The sequence below is a fragment of the Quercus suber genome, unplaced genomic scaffold, assembly GCF_002906115.3.
Source record: "Quercus suber isolate HL8 unplaced genomic scaffold, Cork oak 2.0 scaffold_96, whole genome shotgun sequence".
Classification (NCBI taxonomy): Eukaryota; Viridiplantae; Streptophyta; class Magnoliopsida; order Fagales; family Fagaceae; genus Quercus; species Quercus suber.
Window position 1 is genome coordinate 292,303 of NW_027069561.1, and position 12,196 is coordinate 304,498.

The 12,196-nt window shown below is 34.0% G+C and overlaps 1 long non-coding RNA gene across 1 annotated transcript in view; it reads right to left on the reverse strand.

Moving 5' to 3' along the window:
- Positions 1-322: 322 nt before the first annotated feature.
- Positions 323-12,196, reverse strand: part of LOC136068026 (uncharacterized) — a 22,708-nt gene continuing 10,834 nt past the window's right edge. The window contains exons 2-3 of the long non-coding RNA XR_010629418.1: positions 1,459-1,758; positions 323-899 (exon numbers count right to left, since the gene is read on the reverse strand). This is a non-coding gene — a long non-coding RNA (uncharacterized LOC136068026). The remainder of the gene's footprint in view (positions 900-1,458; positions 1,759-12,196) is intronic.

Sequence of the window (12,196 nt, forward strand, 5' to 3'; positions counted from 1 at the left end):
GGCAGATGCTAATTCGAATAGGAAAAACTTCCGTTTACAAAATTACAAAATATAGATATTGAAAAATTCAGATGCTAAGGAGAAGCAATTGTGGAATATTACTGGCAAAAAAACTTTAAAAAAAAAAATGCTATGCCGAGGAAAATTTTAAAAAAATTGAAGAAAAAGCTTACTAAAATATTCAAAATAGAGCCAATTCAAACCCAAATACATCAATAGAAAAAATTTAATATAAAGTAGGAGACAAACAGAATGAAAATCAGGCCATCCTAAACTGTCAGTTTGATCCAGCAAATCATGTTACAAAAATTCCCAAGTATCATACTTGACATAGAACTTAGTAAATCTGTATTTCAATAAAATGATAGGGTAAGAAAGTTTTTTAAATTACAGGAGAAAAAGATGAAAGAGAGACTACCAAAGAAGTTAAAGTGAACATTATAATATGGTTTGAATTGTAAAAATGTGAAAGATTGTTCCCATATCAAAGATTCAAAGCTAATTCAACTGTCTCACAAAAATAATGTAAGCATTAATATACCCCTGTCTTGTCCTCTATATTTTTGTGAAATTTAAACCTCAGCAAAGTGGTACAGGCATACATTAAGGAATTTATGAGGATGTCCATATGTTTAGATAAGTTTGAAGAAACAATTAAAAGAAATAATAGAAGTCCTATAAACAAATAGAAAGAAGTACAAAGTGTGTCATATAAGAAAGGTGAAAAAAATTAAAAGTTTAAAACTTGTGTTAGTGACAGATTGTTGAAGACAGTAAACATTATCCCACAAAGAATGTCATCCAATAGCATCGGGTCTACCAATCATGTTGAAATTGCATCCTTTGTTGATAACACTTCTGATTTTCTCATGTCTCATCACCTCCCTACTCTTTGCTCTCTGCGTAGAATGAAATATTAATAGCACAAAAAGTTTGTGTCTAATAACACATAAATAGTAGACACCATAGGTTGAAATTCAATCATAACTCTAAAACAAAGAAAGAACTAATGAGGTATCAAAAAAGAAAAAATAAATAAAACTTAAGGAACATTAATAGTTTTTATGTCCACACCCTTATAATTCCACAAAGTCCAAAGGCTCCAACAAAAGGCAAACACAAGTAGAGAAACCAAGATTTCAAATCAGAATATAATAAAAAACCAAAGACACAAATTTAAAAATGCTCATTATAGAAAAAAAATCAATAAAAGAAATCAAAAATTAGAATTCATACTTTCGAAAGGCAAGAATTCAAACATACTCCCTGTGAAAAATTGCCAAAATCAATCAAAAAAAAATTACGTTAAGTAGAAAACAATTCTAACCCAAATACCATAGCCAAATCCAAATCTAACTCAAATACATAAATCCAAACCTATCCAACCAAACAACTAAACATAAAAATCAAGTTATGGTGTAATATAAAAACGAATAAAAAAAAAAAAAAACCCTTTACCTGTAGCAGTTAAACAGGGGAGGGAGGCCATTTTTTTGGTGTATGGAGAGCAACGGTAGTGCCTGCATGCAAATTGCTCTCTCTCTCTCTCTCTCTCTCTCTCTCTCTCCATTGATCTCTGTTTTTCTCAATTTATCCTTTTTTGTTTAGTTAAACAATGTCTAACATAATACAATATAATGTAATAAACTCTCTGTTAAAATACAAACATATACAGTGTCTACCATAAAACGGTATACTATTATATAACCTGCAAGACCATGCTCCTTATTTTCCTTCCACCTCCATGTATTAAGAATTCTAGAATAAAACAAAAAATCAGTAATTTTATCAAACAAATTATGTATAAAAAATTAAGTTGTTCTATTATTAGGATTAGAAAAAAGATGTTAGCAATGAAAGATAAAGTATCATCAAGGATAACAGTAAAAGATGTTGGCAAAGGATTTGGCTTTCGTAGACCAAGGATATCCCAAATACATCAATAAAGCAAGATTAACAACAATAAAACTAATAGGCCACAAACTGAATGACCCATTGTGATTAAACCAATTAATTAATTATCCAAGTTATTAATTAATCAATTTAACATGCAAATACGTGGAAGCACAAACAAATCACCAAAAACAAAATATGCAGCGGAAATTAAAAGACACGGTCATTTGTAGTGACAATTGGACTTGATCTGTAGTGACAATTCCCCCTTTTGATGCATGGCTCCCAAGTACTTGACTAACCAATGTGCAGATCCCAATACGTACTTCAAACACCAATTTAGAATGAGAGGTTGGCTGCAAAGTTCTTCAATTCATCCTACACGATGAAGATCAAGAAGATGATTGGTCACAAAACCCTTTGGTGCAAATACACAGCAACTTCTTCAGAGAAGATGAACTAGGTCAAGAACTTCATCTTTGATCACAAATTGCTTGAACAGAGTTTGCTTAATGCTTGTGCAACTTGTGTATATTTTGACGGCTCTTAAAACAATCCTTTTATATATTTAGGGTTTGGAGAAAAGAAGGCCCAAAAGCATATTCACGGATCCCAAGAAATCATATCAGAAAATTTGATTTTATAAATCTCGATAGATAGCAAGTGTCGAGAAGCTATCGAGCAGGTGTTGAGCTTTAATGATTTTGCACTTCAGCTTGTTTTTCTTAGACAGACTTGATGACTTCAACACTTGATCTTGAAACCTTGTTTCTTGAAGTATTAAAAACATCTAGAACTACCCAATTACAAGTAGAGTGCGTTTTGTTAAAGGATTAGCCAATTTACATAAATAAGTGGCATATGTTCTTAACAAGTGAAAACACATATGTCGTAACAATCTCCCCCTTTGGCAATCCATGACAAAACCACAACAAACCAATGAACATATGAGAGAAGTCATAAATCACTCAACTCATACTCACTTGTTGAATACAATAAAATCTATCCTAACACAAACTCTTGAAAAACTTTGCAAGAAGAGAGTTTATGGCAAGTAGACTTTGACAATCTGTATTTCTGAAACACTTTAAACAAAACTCATCAAGGCATCTTGTGTGAAACAGAAATAATAGATTGCATATAAGTATAATGAAAATGTGTATAAAGATAGAGAAGAAACAACACATGAAGAGAGAGGTGAAAGAAACATACATCCACATATAGAGAGAAAATAAGTACAATGTATGTAAAACTGGTCACAAGACCTCATATACAAGATCAATGTATCTATAAAGAATAGAAAGGAAAAGATACATCAAAACCTCACTATATCTCTCAAATATCAACACTCCCCCTAACAAAAATGTCCTATACTAACTCTCCCCCTAAGATGACTACTCTCATAACCCAAAACTACTCTCCCTTTTTGTCACAAGTGACAAAGGGTAGAGTGTCATGTAGATATCTCATCAGTAGAGCTAGCATCTCCATCATCATCATCTGAAACATCATCGTCATCACCATCATCATCCGAAACATCATCGTCATCACCATCATCATCATCATCATCCTCAGAGTCAGAAGCTGCTAGAAGAGGTGGTAAAGGAGTAGCCTCAGAAGCAAAACCACCCATGGTCACCTGCCATCGTGTAGTACGACCAACACGAACATTGACCTGATACAACTTAGTGGAGAGTGTATTGAGGCGAGCATCCATGTGTTGCAGCTACACCATGATGTCTCCGAGAGATACATCGCCCATAGAGGAAGAAGGAGCAGATGTAGATGGAGCAGATCTGGATGGAGCTGAACGGGAGGGAGGAGTGGAATCCGTCTGTCTTGACCTAAACTGAGCCTCACTACATTTTATGGCAGCGGCATCTATGGCGCAGATGTGTGTGAAGTGATCAGACACAAGAAAAGGGATAGAAAAATGGCGTAAGATCCTCGTGATAGCGGAAGGAAAAATAAGCTTATCATGGGACGCCGAATCTAAATGAACATCTATGATAGAAAGGATGAAATGAGAAGGAAAATCTATAGTAAGATGCTCAATAAGAGATAACAAAAATCAAGCATGAGGCTCTATGATGGAGTTGTAGTAAGAGAGTAGATGGAGTACAAAAGTCATCACCATGTTTAAGAATCTAGGACCTTTAGCAAAAGGTCTACATGATGTATACTAATGCTCACCCCAATCAGCGGGGTGCTGACAAAAAGCAGAAATGAGCTCATCTTTGAACATAGTCCTCAGACGCTCATAAGAAGGATAGTTAGGAAACTCTATCCTAGGAACCCTAAGCACATCCGCAACTAGCTACGGTGTGACAGGAATGCGCGTACCTCGAACGTGAGTGAAAAAAAAGGTACTGAACGATCGATCCTGTGCATGTTGGAATAAAACTCCTGAATAAGCACGAGAGGACATGTGACCAAGATGGCACATAGTGACTCCCATCCCCTACTGTGAATGACAGAGGGAAGGTCAGTGTCGGCAAAGTCCGCTAAAATGACTTGGCGTTCCGAATGAACACCTCGTCTAGAAAAGTTCTCCAAAAATGCCTTATGGGCATCACCATCACGGAACCGAAGATTTAGATAAGCAGAATCAGAAGATGAAGAAGCTCCAGAACGCAGAGGGTTTCGAGCCAGAGTGGATTTATGCTTAGGTGCTATAGACACTACTAACGTAAACAAAATGAGAAAGAGATAGAGAATGAGACAATCAGAAAAGTCCCAAAACAGTTCACATATATCAAATATATTGAACAATGAGTACGTATGCATGGGGAATGCATGAACATGTGACATACAAATTAAAAAGCATCATGGGCTTAGCCCAATCCAAGCTTACCAGCACACAATAAAAAAACACACATCTAAATGCATGAAAATACTATTCTAATACACATGAAATGCAATGTATGACATTTTGAACACATTTAAGTGAAAACCCAACCCAAAATTTAAGAAAAACTCATTAATTTTGAAAAACCCCAAAAATTTTCAAAAACCACAAAACCTAAGATTCAAAACATGAAATGCATGAAAAAGGAAGGAAAAAGAGATCTTACCAAGTGATTTGAAGCAAGGAATGGCCAAAAATCACATGGGTTGGAGATTTTGAGTGAGAAAAGGAGGTTGGGGAGATGAACAGCCGCGGACAGATCGAGAAAAAGAATTGCAGATCGCGACAGAACCTTATATAGAAGCGTCAGTAATTCTCGACAGCTGAGGTGTCGAGAGGTATCGAGGAAGCTGTCGAGGTAGGTGTTAAGGAAATGGCCTTCGACAGCTGAAGGTGTCGAGAGGTATCAAGGAACAACAACCATTTTCAAAGAACAGAAGCTCGATCGATCGACAAGGTATCGAGGAGATAGGAACTTTCTTGATCGATCCATTAGATGTCGAAGAGGTGTCTAGATTGCAATAAGAAAAAAGCTTGAGAAGCTCGACAGATAACAAGGTATCGAGGTGGTGTCGAGTCAGCTTTTGAAAACAGTTTTTCGAGAAGAGAAAAACACAGATATGAATGCAATCCAACATGTACCTCAACCAATGATCCAATCAACATATTAAGCTCTCAAAATCATCTCTTAACAAAAATTTTAAGCACATGGATCCTCAAAAACACACACACACTAAACAAGTCTAACCAATTTTATTTTTCAAAAACAAGTCAAGACAGTTTAGTGAGCATACATTAGCATATGTAAACACTTGTGATGGCCAAATCACATTGTACCTACACATGTATCAAAAGTAGCAAAGAATATTGCGTGTTGTGTGTGAAAAACATCGCAAGATTGCATATATGTATATATGTTATGACAATCTGAGATATGAGAAAATAACTTTAACTCACACATAATCATAACTATTTGATGGGGACTATCACCTTCGAGGTACATCCTATAACTCCCACATCTCTTAGAATACACGCTTGCAACCTTATTTAAAGCATTTTTAATCTTTTTGCTTTTTATTTTCTTTGCATATTTTCTTTTAGTTTAGCATACCATACATGGGCATATAAAAGTGTTAGGTTCTAAGGTCATAGGAGTTTTTGTATTTAGAACTCTAATTTGTAATGTTGGCAAACCATGATCAAAACAGTGTATTTAGTCTTGTTTAGAATTGCTCAAAGTTGGTTTAATATTGTAAAGTTGGAATCGAGTGGCTGCAGAAGTACTTGGGACTTTCGGCCTGGCTCGATCGATCGAAGAATAGACTCGATCGATCGAAAATCGCACAGGTTGAATATTCTGTAGATTTTCCAACTCAGCCCTACTTCATTAAACGTTTAGGGTTTTGTGTTTTTACCCTAGGTATATAAACTAAACCCTAGCCACGTTTTTGAGGGTGGACCATATTGCTTTGTTGCTCATACATTGCTGTTTTGTGTGAATCTCGTGTGAGATCTTTGAGGAGACTTCCTTTACACAAAACTTAGGGTTTTCAAGGTAGAGATGATTTCAACATCTTGAAGATCATTATAGTTGCAACCATTGGAACTTAAAAAGAAAAGCAAGCGGGGAGCTTGTAGCTGATTGAAGAATTCAAGAAAGAAGTAGTCCGTGGATTCGGAGCCTGCGCGTGGTCGTGTCAGGAAGTTTTACTGGTGGGTAGCATTAGGAAGTCGAGCGGGGAGCTTGTAGTCCTTCTGTAAGAACTTCAATTCTTTCATAGTGAATTCTATTATGCCTTGAGGATCGGTGGGTCAAATCCTCCCCAGGTTTTTACCGAGTGGTTTCCTGGGTGATCATATCTTATGTTATTTATTATTCCGCTGCTTTATATCTTGATATGATTATTTGATTGCTTTAACCTAGAATTGCATAATTTGACTAAGTAACAACTTGGCTAATTAATCTAGGCTACGCAATCTGTGTGTTTAAGGGGTCTAAATTTCCAACAAAAAATGATAGTGTGATTATCTCTGTTTGTCAGATCAAGTAAAAAAAAAAAACCCCACTAGAAAGCTAAAAAAAATTAAACCCAAAAATAAGAAAAAATATCTTATGAAATAATCTAATAAGATCACCCTTTCGAGAGAGGGTATCATTTGCAGCAATTGCATGTGTCCCACTCATATAGTGCATGCGGATCCTATGCATGCTACACCCAGAATATGTGTGTGAGGAACACTTCTAAAAGTGTTGCATGAGATAATACTTCCCAAAATTAATTAGTTCCAATCCCAATTCGAATTCTATGTAGAAACAGGATAATTGATATACAAAGTGAAATAATTGAACCATTGTTACGGGTTGGCAAACAAGTAATTTAAACTGTGGATTCAATTTAGAACCAATAACAACTTAACACTTATGATTCGTTCTGAAAGTATTGTAAAAATATTGTGAACGTAGCATTTCTTTTTAATAATGCCAAAATATGGGAGGAAATTTTAATGTGAAATAAAAATCTAAATGTCTCTTAGAACAAAATAAATAAAGAAAGAAATTTACATATCTTACCATTATCAGATGGTAGCGAATTAGCGATGGCAATGGCAATGATGGGGACGCTAGCTTGTGCTCGTTGGATGAAAGGGTAGATCTCAAACCTTAGATTACAACTTGGGGCAAAGCCGTTAAACCCTACATGTTAGGCAACAGGATCTGAATGTGTCCATCAAGTTATACAAGCACTTTCCGCAATTAGTACGATTGATATCTCTTGTACACTGCACCAATAACCCATATCCGGAATTATCTGTCCCATTAAGCACTGACCGATTTCCTGCCTTGTACAACGTGCAAGGGCGGAGCTGTGTTGAAGGGTGGGGGGCCATGGCCCCGCCCCCCCAAATTTTAAAATTTTTTAAAATATATATAAAATTATTTTAATGTTTTCAAAATTTTTAGTCTATAAAAATAAGAGTTGCCCCCCCCCCCACATATTTAAATTAATCCAATGATGCTCTTAAAAAAAAATTGGTCTAATAGTAATAAATATATAACTATATTTTTCGCAATTTTATTTTTTATTGTAAAATGTGCTTCTAAATCTGTTAAATATTTGATAAAGTTTGGCATTAAACATATTTGAATTTATCTTTTTTAACTTGTTATGTGGCAATTAACAAGTCATTGACTCATTAAAAAAAATCTTGTTATTAAAATTATACATGAAATGTGTTTTTAGTTGCCACATAATAGGTTAGAACAAGATAGTTTCAAACATGTTTGGAGACTAATTTATTTCTCAAAGTTTTGGATCATTCATATTTTTGAAACTTTCATTAGTTCAATTGAAATATTTTTTACTTACTTTAGTATAAAATTTGATCATTTGTATTTAAATGAAATTTTCTAGGAATTTCACTATGAAAATGGAAAAAATGAATTTTATTTTATGAAAGATCACTATCAAACATAATTTTGATTGAAAATACTAAGCTTTATTTTTTTTTTTTTACTGGGTGTGTGTATATATATAACTTATCAAATAAAAAAGTGTGTATATATATGTGTGTGTATATATAATTAAAAAAAAAAGTGTGTGTGTATATATATGTATGTGGGAGTTGTCTGATAAATATATTAGTGCCGCAACTTAGCCTCCCTAAACAAAAATTCCTGGCTCCGCCCCTGACAACATGTCTGTTTGTAAAGCTTCATCAAGTAGTTCGAACATTAGATCTGCTACTCCAAACCTAGTGTTTTCAGGTGAAGCAAATTTCTTGGTATTGGCACGGCTTCGCTGTGGCTGTGTCTGTGCAACCCCAAAGAAATTAGGGGGTGTTTGTTACTATTATTTAAACCACAGTTTTCAGTGTTTAAACAATATTACATGTATTTTTACACACTTTTTCACTCACGTGTATTTTCACAAAACAATAACAACATTGCTAGAAATCTATTATCAAATGGGCCCTAATTGTTCGAGTACCTTAACATGCATTTGGAGTTCCATATGATGGCACTCCTGTTTAATGGACACTTACTTGTAATATAATAGTTTGCAACTTTGATACAGTTTTGGCAGATAATATTAGAAACATCACCTCGGCAGAGAAAGAAGCCATAGATGCCACCATAGCTACTATTGTCGAAGCTGTAGTTTTCGAAAGGTTTGGACAAGAAAGAATCTAACAGGGTAGCGAGGTTGGATCTGTAGTCTTCGTCAGAAGGTTCACTAGATCCAACTCCATCTGTACATTTGAAAAATATTTCGGCTGGCAGCTGGGAATTAATGGAGCTGGTAAGCACAAAAATACAAATGATAGTAAAAGAAAGGCTCGGGAGTCGTGAAGAGAGAACATTATGCTTCAACAGATAAATTTGTTCATCAACATATGTTTATGGCAGATTATCCATAAGAAATTACTTAACCTTTGATGAATCTTTTTTTTTGAAAAAAGTAAAATCCTTTGACTACTTCTTTACTTCTACAACTAATATATATTCAATTTTTTTCTCGGACCCATTCAGACAAAGTTTGGCTACAATTTAATTCAATATCTTTTTATTAGATTTAAATTTTGATAAATTGATTATTATATTACATTTTCTATTTATATCCTTAATACTTGTAAAATTTTCAAAATATCAAGGATTAATAACTATGTCATCAATCAAATGTTTAAATTTAAGTTTTTGTAGTTCAAAATTATGTACAAAAAATAAGTTTATAGCTTGAATATTGAATAATATCCAATTAGTATGAAATTTGATATGCATTTTAAGAACATAAAAAATATAAAATCCAACAATAATTAGATTTTTAAAATATGTAACCATGTTAATTTTTTAGTGAGAATAGTAGTCATTGACTAGCTACAACTATATTAGTAACCAAACTTTTTCCGACTAACAATTTGTTATGTTGTTTTATCTAAAATTGGAAATTTTATTTTTATTTCTTTTATAAACAATTGGCAAAATTAAAAATTGAACAATGTGGAAGATACTTGTGGGGGTTGACTTTAGCAATATAATTGTCCAAGCTTTGCATACTCTAGAGCTATATTTCCACTACATATCAATATTAATAAACAGAGTTCTGAGTCTTAATTGAACGGTAATTTTAATTGTTGTGTTCAAATTATTTAATTTTGAACCTTTTTATGGTTTCTTTGGGGTTACTTCAACATAAGTAACAAATTAAAATGAATTTTAATAGGCATGCACAATTATTCATTAGCTAGAGAATGTTTTTCTACTTACTAAGTGGCCACAATTCTATTTGTATTGCCTTTGGTTCCATTTTGAAAGTTCAATTAGTGTGTAAAATACTAATGAATGTTTAGACCCCCAATTTTAAATATAACGAACAGAAGCTTATACTTAAACAATAAATGTGCGGAATAATAAGTACAAGCAAAAACCTAAACAAATAAACAACTTTACACCATAATTAATCACAACACAACAACAATTAAAGGTAGAGAGTTAGGGTTAGAGAGATGCAAATACAAAGATAACACCGGCACGTGTTATCAAAGAGGAAATTGAAGAACTCGGCAAAAAACCTCTCCGCTGCCCTCCAAGTGGTAAAATGATCCACTGAAGAATAAAGTTAGGATAAATGAATAGCAATAGACCCTCCAAGTCTAATCTACCCAATGCACCTAAGCTTCTTGCTCCAACAGGGTTAAGCCTAACCATGTCTTCTTTAGCTTCCCGAATCTTGCAATAAGCCCATTGCATTAACCAAATGAATTGGTAATCTCCGAATTGCTTCCTAAGCACCAAAATACATTTTCACTGATATGGGTATGGTGAGATAAGGATTTGGCAAATGAACATCTCAAGGGTATGTTAATTGAGAGGGTGAAAGTAGAGGAGTTTGGAGAATCAAATGTCTAAAATTGTGGATGAGTCAATCTTGGTTTTCTTTAGGGTTTCTCTCTCAAAATTCTCTCTGGAGGCTCTCTACATTTCGTGGGTATAAGGATATTTATAGTAGGGTACGTGAGAAATGTGAAAAGTCACTTTTTTGCAAAACAGGGCATTCTGGCGACTCAGTCTTGTGAGTGGAATGAGTCGCGAGTTTGAGTCGCGAGCTAATTGCCAAGCCAAACTGTACTTTTTATCCTGTAGTGCTCCAGCTGTCATGACCCTTTAACTTCCTACGTGCTTCACACGTGTGTCATTTTGGTGAGTTGCCAGTCGCGAGTCACTCACGAGATCCAGTCACGAGAAACCTCTTAAATGCTCACACACTTGAATTCTTCACACTCTTTTCACACACAACCCTTACATTATTCTCACCTAAATACAGGATATCTAATTGCTGAATTACAAGCAAATTTGGCATGGAATAAAACTAACAAATGGTTGAATAAATTCAACCTTACACATTTGATACAAACATTTTTGCATATTCCAAAATCTACAATTTTAAGATTTGTGTATGCATCTAATAGAAAGTTGTTAACTTTAAGGCCACAATGAATTATTTATGCTCTGTTTGGATGTAAAGGGAAGGAGAGGGAGTAGAGTAGAGGGAGGGAGAGTAATTAAATTACCTTATTTGGATGTTTTTTAAGGAAGGAGGGGGAGAGATTTGGAGGGATTTGAAGGGGTTTTAACTACTTCTAACTCCTCAATTTTAATTCCTCCAAATTGGAAAGATTTGGAGGGAGAGTAGAGTACATAAATTATTGACCAAACAAATTACCCAATTTACCCTTACTCCATTAACCAAATTACAAACTGTTCAAATAAATAAATTCACGTTATTTCTCTCTTAATCTCAAATTTCTCTCAACTCTCTCAGCTTTGAAGGCTCCACTGCCTCTCTCTCTCCCATACAACTTCTTCACTCTCAATTGTCTCTCACACTTGGGTTTTTCTTTCAGTGGTAAACTCTGTTTTTCTTTTTGTTTCATGGGTTTCTTTTGAGTTGGATCAAATAACTATGTTCTTAAAATTGTGATTTTATTGGGTAATTTCTTATTAATTGTGATTTTATGATGTAATAACATGTTATTTGTGGGTGGCTTTCGGATCTGAGGGTTTTTTTTTACTTAAATTTTAAAGTTTCAAAGTATTGATCATAATAAAGTGTTTGATAAAGTGCTTGAGTGAGTCTAGATTGTGAACTTGCATAAATTTGTATATTGTAGCTATATATAGATCTGTGTTTCTTGTTTATTTTTATCTAAACACTTGCAATCCTTTTAATTCGTGATATATGGATGAACAATGGTTAAACTTAGGCTTTGTGATTGTTTATTCTGTTTAAGTTTGATTTTATGGTCAGGTTTTTTATTATTGGTTTGTGTTTGTGATTTTTATTGGGTAATTTCTTGTTTTTTGTGAATGGTTTTTTTTTTTTTTTTTTTTTTTTT